The following is an 18,874-nucleotide window of genomic DNA, read 5'->3' on the forward strand; positions in this document are numbered from 1 at the left end:
GGTGGAGGCGGGATGCAGTGACAGCACCCTTTTCTTCCCTCTGCCTTTGTTTCCGCTGTTGGAACATAACCAGAAGCCCGAGCGATGCAGATTTTGGAGTCCCGTCCCAGAGCCACCAAGCAGACGCAGAGGGTGGGGCTGGAGCGGAGACGAGGTCGTCGTCCTGCCTCAACACGAAGGCCGTAGTGCGCGTCGATTGCTGGTTCCAGAGCATGTGGCCTGGTGGCCAGCTCTCTGGTGTGTGCGCACCAAGTAGTGGCTCCTGGCAGGGGCCGTGTCCGCACTGAGGCCGGTCTCCCGTGGTCAGCAAGGGGGGCTCGGGGGCAACAGTTGCGTCTGATCATTTCCCGAAGGCAAGTTGGATTGGTTTGAGATTTTTGTGCCTTTTCCAGGTCAGAGCAACAGGTCACGACATCCGAGGTCTTGTTCTGGGTCCTCTCCCAGCCCCCTGGGTCTGTGTGGGTCTGGAGCTGTGTGGGCAAGGGGGCAGGGAGAACAGATGCCGGGTGGAAGGGGGGATGAGGGGTCTGGGGCATGTCGGCTTGGACATCCAGGAGGCAGCTGGGTGTGTGCATCTGGATCTCAGGAGAGTGATTTGGGGCTGGAGCTGCTAATTTGGGTGCTTGGTGGTAAGTGAACCTTTGAGAGTGTGCAGAAGTTTCCAGGAGTGTGAGAAGAGGTGAGGGGAAAGTTGAAACCCGACCTTGCAGGACCCCCAGCATTTTCTTTTTAAAAAACATTTTTTTAATGTTTATTTATTTTTGAGACAGAGAGAGACAGAGCATGAATGGGGGAGGGTCAGAGAGGGGGAGACACAGAATCCGAAGCAGGCTCCAGGCTCTGAGCTGTCAGCTCAGAGCCCGACGCGGGGCTCGAACTCACGAACCGTGAGATCATGACCTGAGCCAAAGTCGGACGCTTAACCGACTGAGCCACCCAGATGCCCTGAAAAACTATTTTTTACAGAGCTTAACTAATTACCTTTTTCCCTCAATCATAAGAGATGTTCAGCATTTTAAGAGAAGCTGATATACCCACATATGAATTTATATGACAAATAGAAGGGCGATTTTTGCACCATTAACACCCTTTCATTTTTTTTTAGCAAAGGATTCTTCGATGACACTTTTAAGCCTCTAAAGTAAATTTAAAATGTGTTTTGAATGATGAAAACCAGGTTTCCATGCAATTCAGGGACACATCCTGGAGAGGAAGTACAGTTGTGAAATGTTGAGCAAGGCCGCGGAAGTTTTCATAGGAAGGAAGAGAATGCAGTATTCATTTCTACCTTTCCTTTTCTCTTATCAGCATCTCAAAATAGACCGACCATACATTTTACTGTTACTGTTTCTTTGCTGCCACATCAATGACAGTTCACTTGATTTTAGCCTTGGGCTAAGATGACATCGTGAAAACAAATGAGTATTTATTTATTTATGTATATACTTATGTATTTATTTATAGAGCGTTTGTACACCCAGGAGCGGGGGAGGGGCAGAGAGAGAGGGAGAGAGAAAATCTCAAGCAGGCTCCAGGCTGTCAACGCGGAGCCTGATGTGGGGCTTGATCTCATGAACCGTGAAGTCATGAGCTCAGCCAAAACCAAGGGTCCGACGCTCAACTGACCGAGCCATCCAGGCGCACCCCCCCCCCCCCAACAAAGGAGTATTTTAAGGTGCCCGTCCTTGGAGGAGTTTGGAAGGGCAGGGCTCATGGGAGGGTTTGCTGAGAGGTGTGGGGTGGGTGCCCAGGAGAGTGGCAGAACATGTTGGAATAGAGTTGGGAAGGAAGGTCCCGAATGGCACATGGTAGGACCCTAACTGAGGGTGCCCTGTCATGGGTGTGGATCCCAAGCCATTCCAGACAGCGCTGTTTCCCAGCCCAAAGTTTGGAGTTAGGAATGAGTTCACATCCTCAGTTTTGGGGAAACTTCTACGAAATCCTGGAGATGTTTCTGGCCTTCCTCACTAGGTGCAGACCCAGCCTTAATTTATGCATCTGGGATGGCCCATGTTTTGTTTTTGCCATTATTCTTCTCATCCCTCACTGGCCTCAAATCTCCAAAAACAGCTGACTGTGAAGTCCGAAAAGATTGTCTTCCCGGCTACGAGAGCCACGTGCTGGCAAAAGCAACTGCGGCCCCCAGAGATCACCAGAACCCTCCGGCAGTGAACCGGGAAGGCCAGAGTTGGTGCCCAGCAGTGTTCAATGTAACCAAACAGCAGAGGTCGGAGGGCGTGACCAAGGCCATAGAAAGTGATCATACTACACAGATGATGTCTTCTCTGCCTGTTGGGAAGCTATACTTAAGTCTGCCTATTTTTTTTTTTTTTAATGTTTGTTTATTTTTGAGAGAGAGAGAGAGAGAGAGAGAGAGAGAGAGAGAGAGAGAGAGAGAGAATCCCAAGCAGGTGCTGCATTGTCCACCCAGGGCCCAACTCACGGGGCTCAAACTCACGAACCGTTGAGATCGTGAGCTGAGCCAAAGTCCGATGCTTCACTGACCGAGCCACCCACGTGCCCCAAGCCTGGCTTTTCTGAGAGTCTTGGGGAGTGAGGCAGGGGAAGGTGGCAGTGGGTCACATGCACCGATCGGGAGCTCTGAAGGGCCTCTGTGGCCCCAGAGGCTTTCATTTGCAAGGTGGTAGGTGAACCAGCTTTTTCCCCCCAAAGCTTCAACACGTCCAAGTTGCTTACCTACTGGCCGTTTTCTGTAAAAAAAAAAATCTGGGTTCTGTATTCTTTGTCGTTCCGTTACGGAGGATGTCTCTTCCCATGTCCAAAGAGAAATTGTGTAGCTACGTGCCTTTCACTGGTTATTTTTGTTCAGCTGTTTTCTTTTCATAGGAGGAATTTTTCAAAAAGCTTTTTGGGATTACATCCCATATAACTCGTGTATGCAGATAAAATCATAAATTACTAATTCTATGCTTTTTTCTTTTTTTTTTACTAAAGTTTACTAAACTAATAGGTTTGCTTTCCTTTAGTGAATAGTCATGATTTTCTCTTATTACCATCTAGCAACTCTGTGATGAGATTTTTTTTTTTTTTTTTAATAATCTTTTTAACTTCACTGAAGGTCTCCAGGCCAGGAGACCACATGCTTTAGAGATCTTATGGTTATTTCCTTGCTATCATTCAGGGCCCGATGTCCCTGGACTTTAATTGGAGACAAGTGTCACTAATAGAAATTCAAACAATATCGTTAATGTGCCCTTGAGTGCATTTGGGGGCAGTGGTCTGTGGTCAGGAGTCAGGACAGACCTGTCTGGTATGCACTCTTCTGGTGGTGGGGACACCATGACAAATTAGGCAGGCACGGTCTTGTTTCCAGGGATCTCAGAGGCCATTGCGAGAGGCTAGCACGTCATAAACTGCTGTGTGGGGTGATAAGGGGTGATAAGGGCTGCGTTAGCACTTACTGTATTTTGGTTTTGGTTTATTTAAATCCAAGTTAGTTAACATATAGTGTAATAATAGTTTCAGGAGTAGAATTTAGTGATTCGTCACTTCCATATAATACCCAGTGGGGCGTCTGAGTGGCCCAGTCGGTTAAGCGTCTGACTTTGGTTCAGGTCATGATCTCGCGGTTCGTGAGTTTGAGCCCCGTGTTGGGGTCTCTGCTGACAGCTCGGAGCCTAGAACCTGCTTCGGATTCTGGGTCTCCCTCTCTCTCTGCCTCTCCCCCACTTACGCTCTGTGTCTTTCTCTCTAACAAAATAAACATTAAAAAGTTTTTAACACCCGGTACTCCTCCTGACAGTTGCCCTCCTTAATGCCCATCCCCCAGCTAGCTCATCCCCCTACCCACCTCCCCTCCAGCAACCCTCTGTTTGTTCTGTTTGCCTCCCTCTCTGTTTTTATCTTATTTTTCCTTCCCTTCCCCTGCGTTTATCTGTTTTGTTTCCTAAATTCCACATATGAGTGAAGTCATATATTTGTCTTTCTCTGACTTATTTCACTTAGCATAACACACTCTGGTTCCATCCACATTGTTGAAATGGCAAGATCTCATTCTTTTTGATCGCTGAGTAGTATTCCATTGTGTATATACCACATTTTCTTTATCCGTTCGTCACTTGTTGGACATTTGGGCTCTTTCCACAATTTGGCTATTGTTGAGAGTGCTGCTAGAAACATTGGGGTGCATGTGCTCCCTTCGAATCAGCATTTTTGTATCCTTTGGATAAACACCTAGTAGTGCAATTGCTGGGTCATAGGGAGCCTTTATTGTATTAAGGGGACCCACAGGAGGGGCCCCCAGCTAGGTCTCAGTGATGCAAGCTGGCTCAGTCCAAGAGCCCTGGGCCCTCAGGACCAGCCAAGAGGGTTCTTGGCTTTGCACAGGATAGAAATAAAGTGTGAGCTGAGGGGAAGTGAGGACAGGTTATTGAAGTCATAGAGAGAGTGTAGATATAGACAGGGCATCCGGGAGACTCAGAAAGACCAGAAGAAGGAGTCTCATCTTTGTGTGGGCTCTGGAGTTTTTATTGAGGACGTGGTCCTTCTCAGGCATCCACGAACAAAGATGTCCTCCGTAAGTCACTTGTGCCCTGGAACCAGGGGTCTTGGTGAGTCGGTGGTCTTGGAAAACCAAGAGTCATCATGAAGTTCATGATGACTCTGCCCGGTCATTCCTTATATGTTACCTGTTGTGCTGGAGGACTGCAAAGAAGCTCCGTGACCTTTATGAGGAGGACATCCATATCTGTTCTATGCGGCATGTGTGTGGCAGGGGCATAGTCCTAGCAAGAACAGAGCAGGAAAAGGAGGAACAAAATCAGGTTTTCATGGGGTCCCTTTAGTTTTCCCTGTCTTATCAGGAGGCAGGCCACACATGGCAGTGACACTTGAGCTGAGCCTTGAAGGTTCGCTGGGTGGGAAAAGGCTTGTGGATAATGGAAGCAGCACGTACAAAGGCAGGAAACAACAGGCTACTTTGGGGCGCCAGGGTGGCTCGGTCGGTTGAGTGTCTGACTTTGGCTCAGGTCGTCCTCTTGCGGTTCATGAATTTGAGCCCTGAATCAGGCTCTGCCGCTGGTGGTGTGGAGCATGCTTGGGATTCTCTCTCTCTCTCTCTCTCTCCCTCTCTCTCTCTCCCTCTTCCCCTTCTTCTCTTGTGCCCTCTCTCTCTCTCTCTCTCTCTCCCTCTTCCCCTTCTTCGCTTGTGCCCTCTCTCTCGTTCTCTCTCAAACTTAAAAAGAACAGGGTGCTTCTATGTGACTCAGAGTTTAGGAATGGAGGAGTATGGGGTGCTTATGGGGAGTGGCAGTGAATGAGACTGGAGAGAGGTGGGTGGCGGCCAGATCACGGAGGTCATGGTATGGTGTGTTTAGGAGTGTGGGTTTTCTTTTAAAGGCAACAGGGGCCACTGAATCAGCCTGGGGGGTGACATTACCTGGTTGGTGTTTTGGATATCTCACTGGCAGCCGGTGGAGGGGAAATGGAGGAGCCCGTTAGAATAGTTTGGGGGTGAGGTGATGGTGGCCTGACTGAGGAGGCATTCAAGGGGATGGAGAGAAAGAAATGGAATTGGTGGCTGATTAAGCGGCAGGGTGGGGGGAGAAAGCGTGGGACAAGTGAGAGGGAAGACAGATGGGTAGCATTTCGGCAGCTGCTCACTTTCATTTCTATGAGACACATGCATGCGCGCACACACACGCACGCTCGTTTTTCTGGGAGTCCCTTAGAGTTTCTGTAAAGTCTATGACAACTTTATCAGATTCCAGACTTTATCAACTGTGTGAATGGTGGTTCCACCAGTTGAGAAAGGGACATGGGCCAAGAAGTCAATTTGAAGAACAGAATGATGAGTCTGTTAATTTTTAAATTGTGTGTTTGAGGTGTCTTTGGAATATCCAGAGAAAATGTCTGGCAGACACTTGGGGTGTGAAAAGAATTGAAGTTTAGGAAAGAAGTTTGGGCTGGAGATATAGATTTCCAAGTCAGCAGCATATATAGGCTGATCTAGATGGGTAAATCCATGGGAATGGGTTGAAATACCTGGGGAGATCCTGTAGGGCAAGAGAGAGAGGGAAGGCTGAGGCTGTCATCACGGTCGAGTAACACAAAATCATGAAAGTACTTAAGGAGTGTCTGGGGAGTAAGGGGAGAACACTTAGGCCACGGAGGCCAAGAAAAGGGAGACTTTCCAACAAAGAACGGTCAGTAGGGTCCGAATGAAGGCAGGCCATGTAAGCGAAGCGCTGAGATTTATTTGGGGGATTTGGAAATGAGAAGATCCCTGAAGAGAACAGTTTAACTGGAGCCAGATTGTAAACTGTACCGATTAGGAACAAGTTTGGCTGCAAGTAACCCCAACCACGTACAGATCTGGGTTCATTTTATTCCGATAACGCCAAGTCCAGAGGCGGGCGGCCGCTGGTGTGTGTGTTCAGCCACTTAATGATACCACGGCTGCACGGCTGCAGTTCTTAAAGCCTTTTCCTTGTAGTCCCTACTGGCTGCTGCAGCCTCGGACACCAGGGCTCACGCTCAAGGCCGGAAGAAGGAAGAGGGAGTGTCATCCCAACAGCTCACCTTTACACCAGAGTTTCCCGGAACAGCGCCCGCCCCCCCCCCCCCCCCCCCCCCCCCCCGCCAGCGCACGTCCGCTCGGGTCTCATTGGCCCCATCGGGTCACGTGATTAGCTGTGGTCGCGAGGGATGCTGGGAGAGCGGGGGGCCGGGACGGCACCTGCCGCCTAGCTATCCTCCTCCTGGTTGGGCGCATTGCCACCTGGAGCGAAGCCCGGGCGCCGCGGGCACCGGCGACGGATGGAACCGAGCGGGCGGCCGGCAGCGCGGTGCGGACGGGACCGGCCCGTGGGAAGACGGGGATGATCCGCGTGAAGGCTCCCGAAGAAGCGGTTCTGAGAAGGAAGGGCTAGGCCGGTGGCGTGCGGGGAATGCAGGGAAACGGTGCACGGTTCCGTGGTAGGACGCGAAAGGCGTGAGGACGGTGAACGTCGATTCCGGGGAGCGGGAGACGTTGAAGAGCCACGGTTGGTTTTCACAGCCTGGGCCGTCCGCCGTGAGATGGGGGTCGGGGGAGCCCGTCCTTTGCTTCGCCTTTGTCCGGGGGCCTCAGCGGCCTAGGAAGGAGTGCACACAGGTTGCGGGTGTGGACGTGTATCCCCCTAAAGCTGTCCACCCCCAGCCTCCACGTGTTCCCCTGTGAAGGCCGCTGCTTACGCGTGGCACACGGGGTCAGCCTGGCCGAGAGATCTTGCAGGCCCCTGCGAGCATCGCAGCCCGAAGGGTGCCTGGAGCTGGCTTCTCCCCTAGCCCGGCCGGGGCCGACCTCAGCCGGTCCACTGCCATCCGGGAGGGTGCGCCCCCGTTTTTCTCTCTGAGCCTCCTTCCCCAGAGCTGCTGGCCCCCAGGATTTGGAATGTGCGGTGGGAGAAGGGGACAGCGGGGCGGGGGAGCTTCTGGGTGTTGTGGACGATGCACATGCCTCTTGTTGGTCCCGGACGGGTGCTCAGAGAAGACTTCCTTCACTCCCGGGCCTCTCTGGTTGGTGTTTGCTTGACCCCTGCCAGGAATGCACTTTTTTAATGCTGGTGGCAGTAGCCCACTTTTTCAAGATCCTCATGGGGAGGGTCCCTTAAAAATATATTTTTTAATGTTTATTTATGTTTGAGAGAGATGGAGTGCAAGTGGGAGGCGCAGAGAGAGAAACACACACACACAGAATCCGAAGCAGGCTCCAGGCTCTGAGCTGTCAGCACAGAGCCTGACGTGGGGATTGAAGTCATGAACCGGGATATCATGACCGGAGCTGAAATCGGACGCTTAACCGACGACTGAGCCACCCAGGTGCCAGGGAGGGTCCCTTTAATACCACCGGCCCCACTTCTGGCCCCAGGGTGTGCTGACCTTTGATCTGCCCTGAGTTTGGGGGTTCGGTTACTTCCCAGAACAGCAGTATCTCTTCTCTCTTCCTCATGTTGGCACAGGACAAGGGACTCTGGACCTTTTCTTCTGTCTCTGGGTTTTTAAAAAATCCATAAATTAGTTGACCTGCTAATGCAACTCGCAGGGGCTCCATGAAAACTAAGAAAAACCAACGGGGAAAAGCCACTTGACTTTATAAAAAGAAATTAATTTTTTTTCCAGGATAAAGAGTTCTAAACATGAGTATCAGAAAAAATCCTTCCCTTAGTCTTTCCTCAGTAACGTTAAGTGCCAGAAAATACTATAGCTCGCAACATCTCCAAAGTATTGAGGAGGGAATAGATTGACCTCCAAATATTGTATGTAGCTTGGTGCCTAGCGGGCACTCCAGTGTTTTCTGTTGAATGAATTCCAGAATGCGAAGGTCTCTTCTTTGGGGTGGTTATAAATAAACATGTATAACTTATTGTTACTTTGGTAAATAGAAATGTGTGTGTGTGTGTGTGTGTGTGTGTGTGTGTGTTTAAATTAGGTAAGAGGTGGGAAAAACTATCCCTACTGTTAACAGTGATTATACCTGGGAGTAGGGGGACTTTTGCCCCTTAATTCTTGTACATAAGTCAGATTTCAATTGATAATGTTTTACATTTTGTATTTCTCATTATTTTAATTTTACAAAATGCCATCTACATAAAACAGCGCTATCATAGGTCAGGGCCTAGTTATGCAATTTTAAAATTCAAAACAAGGGGTTCCTACTTACTAAAAGAAACACACAGCTATATCATTTGTGCCAGAACTCTCTTTAGACCGACATTTATTGGTGAGCGTTAGGAATAAAACATTCTCAGCATCAACTTCCTACCTCCTTTTGAAGGTGGTGAAATTTTCCTAGGATGACCCAGGTGGCTTGATAAGAATGAAATACCTTTTTTTCCAGCCAGACTGTTTCATGTGGTTCAAAACGTATTATCTCATCTGATCTTTTGTAACTCCCCTCAAGAGCTATTTGATCCTGTCCTCATGAGGTCTTCGCCTACTTAGGTCAATGTAAAGGATTCGTAACAGAACAAATCAAAAGAAAGGAAAAAAGGAAAAGAGTAACTTCCTCCCGAAGTCCCAGTGGAACTCTGGGCTCCAAAGTGGGCCTGTCTGTGGTCTGGACCCCACGCACAGGGCCCCAGAAAGAGAGCAGCCTTCTTGATTAATTACATTCCTGAAAGACTCTGCCTTAACCGTGCAGGGTCTTTTACAAAGGAAATCCTGCAAGATCACGTTTTGCTCTGAAAGGGATCAAACACAGAATACAGGCTAGAATCCAACTTTTGAAAAGGTCAGACTCATAGAGTCCTATAGCTAATGATCATTGGATTGGGTACATGTGAGCAAACTTTTAAAGAAACATAATGACATTTATGGGGAAAAAATGTCAATCTCATCCATCAGTCCTAATTGAAAATGGCCAAAGAAATATAAAAATGGATGCAAACCGGCATCAGTGCTGGAAATAGAGAAGTCCTCCATTTATATGTCTTCAGCTTGGAGGAAATTATGCCCAACGGAATGCAGACTTTCTCGTTGGCCAAATCATAGCTGTCTCTTCTGAGAAAAAGCGAGGGTGTGCAGAAAATGAGTAGAAGAGATTCTAGTACACTCTGCTCTTAGTGATAGCCTCCAGTTTCTAGGTGTGGAGCTGACAGGGTCAGCCTCTGAACTTACTGGGACCATTTACTCCAGTCAGAACCCCTTTCCCCGTGGTGGGTCCACAATGTAGGATCAGCTTCTGTAGGGAGCCCAAAGTCAAGCCTGGCCCGAGGACAGCAGACCTTCCTGATAGAATGGCTGGGATGCCCAGAAGGGGGGTGGTCCTGGGCACACAGCTAAGAGGGGTCGAGCGAAACTCCTTTCTCCTTCCCATCTCTTGTTGGGTTTTGCTGTAGATTCTGGGACACATTTCCTTGACTCTGTCTTCCCAATAAGCAATTCATATTTCAGCTTTGTCTGTTCTGTGCTCACCCTTTTTTTTTTTTAGGTTTTTTTTTTACCCCATTTTAATAGCTCCTTTTTTCATTGGAGCCTTTTCTTGTTTTATGTATACAGCAACTTCTCAAATATCTCTGTGGGTGTTAATGAGAAGTTTTAGAAGTTCCCCTCTGCACCTTGATCATCTCTGCTTCCTTTGGGTCATAAACTTTCCTCTTTGACACTTCCCCTCATGCTCCTAGTTTTCCTTAAATTTCCATGATTCCTGGCCATTGGTTGATAAGAATGAGGGACGCTGTCCAACACTTAGGTAGTTGGCTTAAGTTTTGTCTATTTGTATATTGGCAGGCAGTGGAAGGACTGAGTGTTGGGTGGGTGTGGCACCAGTGGGCTTCATGCTAGAGTGAGGGCCACAGGACAGCAGACAAGAAGGCTGGAGAAAAGGGTTTTACCCTGGAAATGGAGTTCTTCTATTCTTGGGCAGTACTGCCTCTCCATGTTTCCCCTGGTATCTGTTGGGATGTTTGGAAGGATCTCTTGCATCTCTCAGGTCTTTATACCCACTTTGGGGCCCAACAATTAGAGCAGTCCACTCTCTTTAGGTTCCAGGTTCAGGACAAACACCCTAGCTGCCTGTTTCTCAGTGGTAATATTAATGGTTCATGTTTAAGGAGACTTAACAATGTCAGATGCTTCCCATACGTTAACCTTTATGAGATAGTTACTATTAGTATTTTATCCGTGTCTTGCAGATAAGGAACTGGAGACACGGAGAGCTTCCCTAATTTGCCTGGAGTTACCTCTCTAGTTAGCAATTTGAGCCAAGATGGTGTAACTTCAGATCCTGCCCTCGCGTATAGAGGTGGGCACAGAGATGGGGCTGGAGGGGCTCCATCGATCCTTAATGCTTTCTGTGCAGTTCTTTTATCGTGTCTCTTGCTGATCTCCCAGGGGCTCACTCTCTTCTTTTCATGTTTACGTTACTTAGAGTTGGAATTTCTCTGTACAGTAGTCCCCCTCCCTGCCCCCATCTGTCGTTTTACTTCCTGTGGTTTCAGTTACCCGTGGTTCGCCCTCCGTAATTTCAGTTACCCGCTGTTTCATTTATCCGTGGTCAGCCATGGTCCTCGAGCTGGTGATCCTCCTCCTGACATATTGTGAGCGGGTCACTAGTAGCCTGATGCTGCGTCAAGTGCCTACGTCATTCACCTCCCTTGATCTCATCGTGTAGGCATTGTATCCTCTCACGTCATCACAAGAAGGGTGAGTACAGAACAGTGAGATACTTTGAGACAGAGAGAGAAACCACATTCACATAACTTTCATTACAGCTTAGTGTACCTGTTCTGTCTTATTATTAGTTGTTGTTAATCTCTTACTGTGCCTAGCTTATGAATTACATTTTACTGTAGGTATATACGTATAGGAAAAAGAGTAACATATATAGGTTTTGGTACTGTCTGTGGTTTCAGGCATCCACTGGGGGTCTTGGAATGTACCCCTTCAGAGAAGGGGAGACGACTGCATGGGCTTTGGGCTTGGGAGCAGGTTTCTATGGCGTAGGTATTGCCCTGTTGCTTCCTAAGCTCTCTGGTCCCATCTGCTGTCTGTCTTCTGGGCATTTGTCACCATTTATGACCTACTGCTGGTACCGTTTTTGTTTCTCAGCCCTGTTATGTATGTGTCAGATGCCTCTCTCTCTTTCTGTATGTTTACAAGTTCACTTAAAGGTATTTGGTACAGGGGCGCCTGGGTGGCTCAGTCAGTTAAGCGTCCGACTTTGGATTAGGTCATGATCTCGCGGTTCGTGAGTTCGAGCCCCGCGTCAGGCTCTGCTGACAGCTCAGCCTGGAGCCTGCTTCAGATTCTGTGTCTCCCTCTCTCTCTGCCCCTCCCCTATTCATGCTCTGTCTCTGTCTCTCAAAAAGGAATAAACGTTTAAAAAAAAATTAAAAAAAAAAGTATTTGGTACAGTGGAGTGGAAGATGTATGTATTCAGTCCACGATCTTGATTCCATGTCTGATAGTTCCTTCCTGTATGTATTTTCTCTGCCTCCTTCCCCTTGGCGAGATGAATGAATTTCTTTATTATGCTGCCCTAATAATTAAATCTGAAGTAGCAGCATTTAGGGTACAGAGGACACAGTCACCATATAATAGTCCCTGGGGCTTTTTTTGTTCTTTTGAATATAGATTATTAGGTTCTGTATGGTTAAGTCATGATTTGACTGAGCAGAGACTTCCAGATGCGGATAGTCAGATGTGAATGTTATTTCTACTGGTCAGATGCAAGAGCACAAACAGGCCAGCGTTGTTTGTTAAGCTTCCTTAGAGACAAATAAATCATGGGAAGTGTGACGGGTGCACGCATTGAGAACACCGAATGCAGGGTTCACGGGAGGGTGTGCTTCAACATTTTCTACTGAAATAAAAACACATGCAGGGAAGTGACAGGTCCTGTGGGTGCCACTTGCTCTGTTGTGACAAAGTGAGCACATTCATGTAACCAGTTCTAGACACAGAATATTACTAGCACCCCAGGGAGCCCTCTTTTATCATAACTTAAAGGTAACTGCTACACTTTTATCACCACGAATCAGCCTTTTCTGTGTTTAAATTTTATATGAATGGCATGATACAGGAGGTTCCCTTTTATTTCTGAACGTTTCATAATCAGAATCACACGGCACGAGAGTGTTCCACGAGAGTGTTCCGTGTTCCGTCTGAAATCTACCTATGTGTCGCACGCGGAAGGAGTACTTTCTCCTTTTTAATTGCGATACCGTAATTGCATTTCTAGAAGTAGCTGTCATCTATTCACTCTACCGTCATTTCGGTGGTTTGGGGTTATTGTGAGTAATATTGCTTGTATCTGAATTTTGGTTACTTATAAGGTGTTTCTTTCGGGCCTTTACCTAGGAATGGAATCACTGAGTCATAAGAGTGTGGCTTTTTATATATTCAGTTATAGTAGACTATAGTAGACCGTTTTCCCAAGTCGCAATACCGATGTAAACTCCCTCCAATGGCGTAGGAGTGTTCCTTCCGGTTGCCCCGTTAACCCTTGGAAAAACTTGTATTATTGTTGTTTTAAAATAATTTTAGTTACTCCGGTAACGATGAAGTGTCATCTTCTTGTGGTTTAACTTGCATTTTCATGGATGATCGTGAGACGAAAATGTTTTCGTAGGCCTGTTGCCTGTTTGGATACCCCCCCCCCCTCCCCCGCCTTTGTGAAGTTGCTTCCACAAGGCTTTTTTTTTTTGCCCATGCTAAAAAACAGGAGTATGCTGCCTTCCTCTTAGGGACCCATAGGAGTTCTTTTTAATATCTGAATGTGATTCTTCGTCAGGTAGATTTATGGAAAATATCTTTTTCTACTCAGTGATTTGATTTTTCACTCTCTCAGTCTTGAACGGAGTCTGATATATCAGGCTTTTCTTTATAGTTAGCGTTTGGGAATTGGTCAAGCTGTCTCCTGTCCCAAGGTAATGTTATCTTACAGAATCTTTCAAGTCTTACCTTTTGCATTTAAGGTCAACAAGGAATTGTTTTTGATATATGGTGTAAGGTAGGGGTCTTAAATTATTTTTAAGAATATCATGGGATCCTGAAAGGAAAGAGTTTGAGAACTGGTGCTTTAGAGCTATAAGATCCCCTCTTAAGAAATAGCTCTAGGGGCGCCTGGGTGGCACAGTCGGTTCAGCGTCCGACTTCAGCCAGGTCACTATCTCGCGGTCCGTGAGTTTGAGCCCCGCGTCAGGCTCTGGGCTGATGGCTCGGAGCCTGGAGCCTGTTTCCGATTTTGTGTCTCCCTCTCTCTCTGCCCCTCCCCCGTTCATGCTCTGTCTCTCTCTGTCCCAAAAAGAAATAAACGTTGAAAAAAAAAAGAAAAAAAAAGAAATAGTTCTAGAGGGGCATCTGGGTGGCTCAGTTGGGTAAGTGTCTGGCTCTTGATTTTGGCTCAGGTCATGATCTCATAGTTCATGAGTTTGAGCTCCGAGTTGGACTCTGTGCTGACAGTGTGGAGCCTGCTTAAGATTCTCTCTCTCTGTCTCTCTGCCCCCCCCCCAACTTCATGCACACGCATGGATGTTCTCATTCTCAAAAATAAATAAACATTTAAGAAAAAAATAGAAACAGCTTTAGCTACATCCCACAGTCTTAAATACATCTCTATATTTGGTATTACTCACTTATAAATATTTTCTAACCTTCAAGGTGACTTCATATTTGATTCAGTTAATTTTGACATGTTTAATTTTCAGATAATTTTCGAAGTTTTTCAGGTATTGATTTCTGTGTTAATTTCACTGTGGCCAGAGATCATACTCTGAATGATTTTCGTCTTTGACATTGTTGGAGATGTGCTTCATGACTCAGTGTATGGTCTCTTTTGGCAAATGTGCCGTGTCTACTTTTGAAAACCATCGTCATCGGGGCATCTGGGTGGCTCAATCTGGTGGGCATCTGACTCTTGATTTCAGCTCGGGTCATAGTCTCACAGTTCATGGGTTCGAGCCTTGTGTCAACCGCCCTCCTCCCCTCTCAAGATAAATAAATAAACTTGAAGAAAAAAAGAAAAGAAAACCACCTTTATTCTGCCCTGTTTGCTGTAGTATTCTCCATATGTAAATTAAATTGTTCAAGTCGAGTCAATCTAACTGGTGGGTTTTTTTTGTGTTTTATGGGTTGCAGAGAGATGTATAGAAAAATTAAAATATTTGGAATCATTTATTTATAGTTTTAGTTTTGTAAGGTTTTCCTTTATACATTGAAGCTATGTGATTAAATGCATACAGATTTAGGATTCTTATTTCTTAATTTTGGATTGATCTTGTATCATTTAAAAATTTTTTTTAATATTTATTATTTATTTTTGAGAGAAAGAGACAGAGCACAAGTAGGGGAGGGGCAGAGAGAGAGGGAGACACAGAATCCAAAGCAAGCTCCAGGCTCTGAGCTGTCAGCACAGAGCCCGACGCGGGGCTAGAACTCACGGACCGCGAGATCATGACCTGAGCCGAAGTTGGACGTTTAACCGACTGAGCCACCCAGGCACCCCTACTTTTTATCATGTTTTAATGTCCTTCTTTATTCTAGTAATAATGTTTTTTGTCTAAAAGTATATTTTATATGTTAGTATGAGTTTCTCAGTTTTTTTGTTGTAGATGTTAGTGTTTGATACAGTCCATCTCTTTATTTTCTTATTGTGTCATATTTAATGTGCATCTCTTATTGGCAGAAAATAGTATAGTTTAGTATTTTATGATCTTGGCTGATGCTTTTTATTTTTTACTTGAAATATTTAGTCCATATACATTTAAAGTAATTACTGACATTTTTGCATTAAATCTGTTTTTTTATTTGTCCCGTTTATTCTTGTGTCTTCATTTCTCCTTTTTTTTTTTTTATTTTTATTATTTTTAAAAAAAAAATTTTTTTTTCAACATTTATTTATTTTTGGGACAGAGAGAGACAGAGCATGAACGGGGGAGGGGCAGAGAGAGAGGGAGACACAGAATCGGAAACAGGCTCCAGGCTCTGAGCCATCAGCCCAGAGCCTGACGCGGGGCTCGAACTCACGGGCCGCGAGATCGTGACCTGGCTGAAGTCGGAGGCTTAACCGACTGCGCCACCCAGGCGCCCCGATTTCTCCTTTTTTAAACTTTCTTTTGAATTAATCATTTTTATTATTCCATTTTATTCTCTAGTGTCTTGCCTGTTATATATTTATGATTATTTAAAAGCAACCCTAGAGATTACAACATGTATTTTTTATGTGGTGGAGTCTTTCTTAAATTAGTACCTTAAAACTTCCAAGCACTAAAAGACCCAGTAACAATTTATCTCTACCTCTTTAGTGGTGGCTTTTGTGTCATTGTTTTCATGTTTTAAAATTTTAGATATATTTAAAACCTCATAAGATAATTGTTTTAAGTTTTCAGTATTCATATAGATTCATCTTTCTGGTTCTCTTCATTTCTTGCCTTATTTCCTTGTTTCCATCAGGGATATTTTTCTTTTATTTGAAGAACTCCCTTGAGTGCTTCTTTTGGTGTGTGTCTGGGTCTGCCAATGAGAAATTGTCTCACTTTTGTCTGAATATTTTTATTTATTATTTTGTTAAGGTTTTTTTAAATGGTTTATTTTTGAGAGAGAAAGACAGAGACAGAGTGTGAGCAGAGAGGGGCAGAGAGAGAGGGAGACACAGAATCCGAAGCAGGCTCCAGGCTTCGAGCTGTTGGCACACAGCCCGATGCGGGGCTCGAACTCACAAACTACAAGATCGTGATCTGAGGCATAGTCGGACGCCCAACTGACTGAGCCACCCAGGCACCCTCTTGTCTGAATGTTTTTAAAATTTTGCCTTCATTTATGAAGGGTATATTCACTGAGAATGGCATTTTAAGTTGGCAGATGATTTCCGTCAACATGAAAAGATGTGATTTCATTGTCTTGTGGCCGCGCTGTGTGACCATTGTCAGCGCACAATCTTTTTGTTGCTTTTTTGGTGCATTTTTTTTTCTTTAAGTTTTCCTGTCTTTGGTCTTTGGTAAAAGACTTGTTCGGGGTATGTTTTTCTTCATATTTATCCTGCCTGAGAGTCATAGAAGAGCTTTAATTTGGAGCTGGATGTCTTTTGACAACATATATTGAGTAATTCTTGGCCATCTTCTCTTCAAATATTGCCTCTTCTCAATTATTCTGTCCTCTCATTCTGGAAATCAAAAATACACATATGTTAGGTGTTTCCACTGTGTGTTCTATGTTTATAATATTTTTTTTTGGTGTTTTTAATCGTCTTTCTCTTTATGTTTCAATTTAGATATTTTCCAGTGGTTTATCTTCCAGTGCCCACGTGCTCTCTTTGTCAGCATCTAATTGTTATTAAAGTTTGCTGTGGAACTCTGAACTTCAGTTATTGAATTCTTCAACTACAGTTTTCATTTGTTCTCTTGAAATGTTTTGCAGTGGTATTTTACATTGTCATCTATTTTTAAACTTAGTTTAAGGGGCATCTGGCTGGCTCAGTTGGTAGAGCATGTGATGCTTGATCTTGGGGTTGTGGGCTCAAGCCCCATGTTGGGCACAGAGGTTACATCAAAAAAACATAAAGAAAATTTAGTTTCAGATTTTGTTGTTGTTGTTGAGTCACCTGGTATACCAGATGGGTTTCTTAAATTATTATTTTAATGCCAGATACCTGTGTGCAAAGACTTGGCAGCAATTTAGGTGATGTCTCCCCCTAGGGAGGATTTAGTTTTATTCTGACAGATAACAAGGGGAAAGGCAGTCCTGAACTCCAGTTTTGTCTCTTGATCACTGTGATTTCTGCAGAAATCTCTGCTTAGATGTTTAGCCTTCTAGCAGCCTCCTCACACTGGTATCTTAGCATCCTGCCTCGCGTATGTGCAGCCTAGGAATTGTCAGAAACCTCTAAAGGAAGTTGCATGTAAACTGTCGTGTTCACTTCTTTATGGTCCTGGGATTTTGGCCTCTTAATGTCTTGGTTTCCTTGGTTACAGTGCACTCCAGTTTTCCTCTCCCCAGCCTAGGGAGACTTCTGCAAGTTCTAGGCTGGTGCTTTCTGCTCAGCTTGTATGTTCTGTGTTGTAAGGCAGAAATTTTTCCAGAAGGAAAAAGCAGCTGTAAGTGTCTGACTCTTCCCAGTGCATTTTTCTTCATCAGATCCTGACTGCCTTGTTTGCTCTCTGAAACCTTCAGAGATTAAAAAAAGAATTAATTTTGAAATAATTTAGACTCAGAAAAGTTACAAAACCAGTACAGAGAGCTCGCGTATACCCTTTTCTCATCTTCCCCTGATATTAAACTTACAAATAACAGTTCGTCATTGAGTAATGCCATATTTTCCAAGCTGATAAATTCAGAGCATGACTGCTAATTGTTTGAAAGAAAAAATAAAGGGAGCTAGAGGACAGGGTGACATTTTGGTGCAGGGCTTCTCAAAGTAGATTTCTCAGAAATCTTCTCTGAGATTTTTCCTTGTAAGAGACATCTCCAGTGACCAAACAAAGGTGGAGAATGCTACCTCTTATATGCCCCTCCCCTCCATGGAAATCCATGATGCCATTTTCATTTTAAAGCCTGTGAAAAATGTTTTGGTACAGAAATCTGCCAGTTCTGTTTATCCCAGCATTTCCAAACTAACATGACCAAGGAGTTCTTCTTTTGCTGTGCGCAGCCAGTGTTTTGTGGCCCACAAACTAGAAAGTACTGTCCTGGAGAAGTTTCTAATTTATCCTGGGGTATAGATTTGCTTTTTTACATTTTCTCCTAGGTTCTGGCTTTCTTGCTGTTTAATTTCCTGCTTCATTAAAGGGAAGAAGATGGAGAAGCCAAGAAGAAGGCGGCCAAGGCTGTGTTGACATTCACCACTGAAACCCCAGCGCATCTAGCTGGAAAACCAAATGCAAAAGCTTTGTGCTTCCCAAATACGCATCTTTTACATCAGTGCTGTTGCGGTCTCTGAAAACGCCTTTTGTTTTCCGATCATCGATGAAATTGGAGGCTGCCCGGAAGTAGAGGGCCAGTGAGGGTTCTCTCTGTGGCACGGAGGCACCGTGAGACAGGCCTCGTTTCCGGCATGATCTTTTTCACTGGGGCAAGACTACACGGGCCACACCGACCTGGCCACACGACCGTATTTTAAATTTGCAGCTTCTATCTGGCGAGCCCGGGTCAGACGCGACGTTTGCAATGGGGACGCTGAGTAGGCGAGGGCCGTTGGTGTTTGAAGTTGAAGAAGGTAGTTGGGAGAGTTTCAGAGTCGAATCTTGACACTCTTCCCTAGTCTGCCTAGTCCGCCCCTTCGTGTGGGCATCCCTGGTGATCCCCACATGGAATCTCCCCGTCCGCCCTCTGGTGGCTCTGCAGTGCCCTTCTCCTGTGGGCCACTGGCGTGATCTTCCCGGATGAAAGGCGGACCTATTTGTACCACCCACCTGCTTGAGCGTCTCCACGGCCTGCG

The 18,874-nt window shown here is 45.7% G+C and overlaps 1 protein-coding gene across 10 annotated transcripts in view; it reads left to right on the forward strand.

Moving 5' to 3' along the window:
• Positions 1 to 18,874, forward strand: part of SH3GL3 (SH3 domain containing GRB2 like 3, endophilin A3) — a 135,046-nt gene that overhangs the window by 58,434 nt on the left and 57,738 nt on the right. For 2 of the 10 annotated variants that reach the window (XM_047846692.1, XM_047846693.1), the window contains exon 1: positions 6,923 to 7,004. The exons of 6 other annotated variants lie outside the window; for them this stretch is intronic. The gene's annotated coding sequence lies outside the window, so the exon portion shown is untranslated. Of the gene's footprint in view, positions 1 to 6,922; positions 7,005 to 18,874 lie in introns of those variants that run through there. 2 more of the 10 variants (XM_047846691.1, XM_047846688.1) reach the window with 1 other exon arrangement.

The sequence above is a fragment of the Prionailurus viverrinus genome, unplaced genomic scaffold (genome assembly GCF_022837055.1).
Source record: "Prionailurus viverrinus isolate Anna unplaced genomic scaffold, UM_Priviv_1.0 scaffold_40, whole genome shotgun sequence".
Lineage (NCBI taxonomy): Eukaryota > Metazoa > Chordata > Mammalia > Carnivora > Felidae > Prionailurus > Prionailurus viverrinus.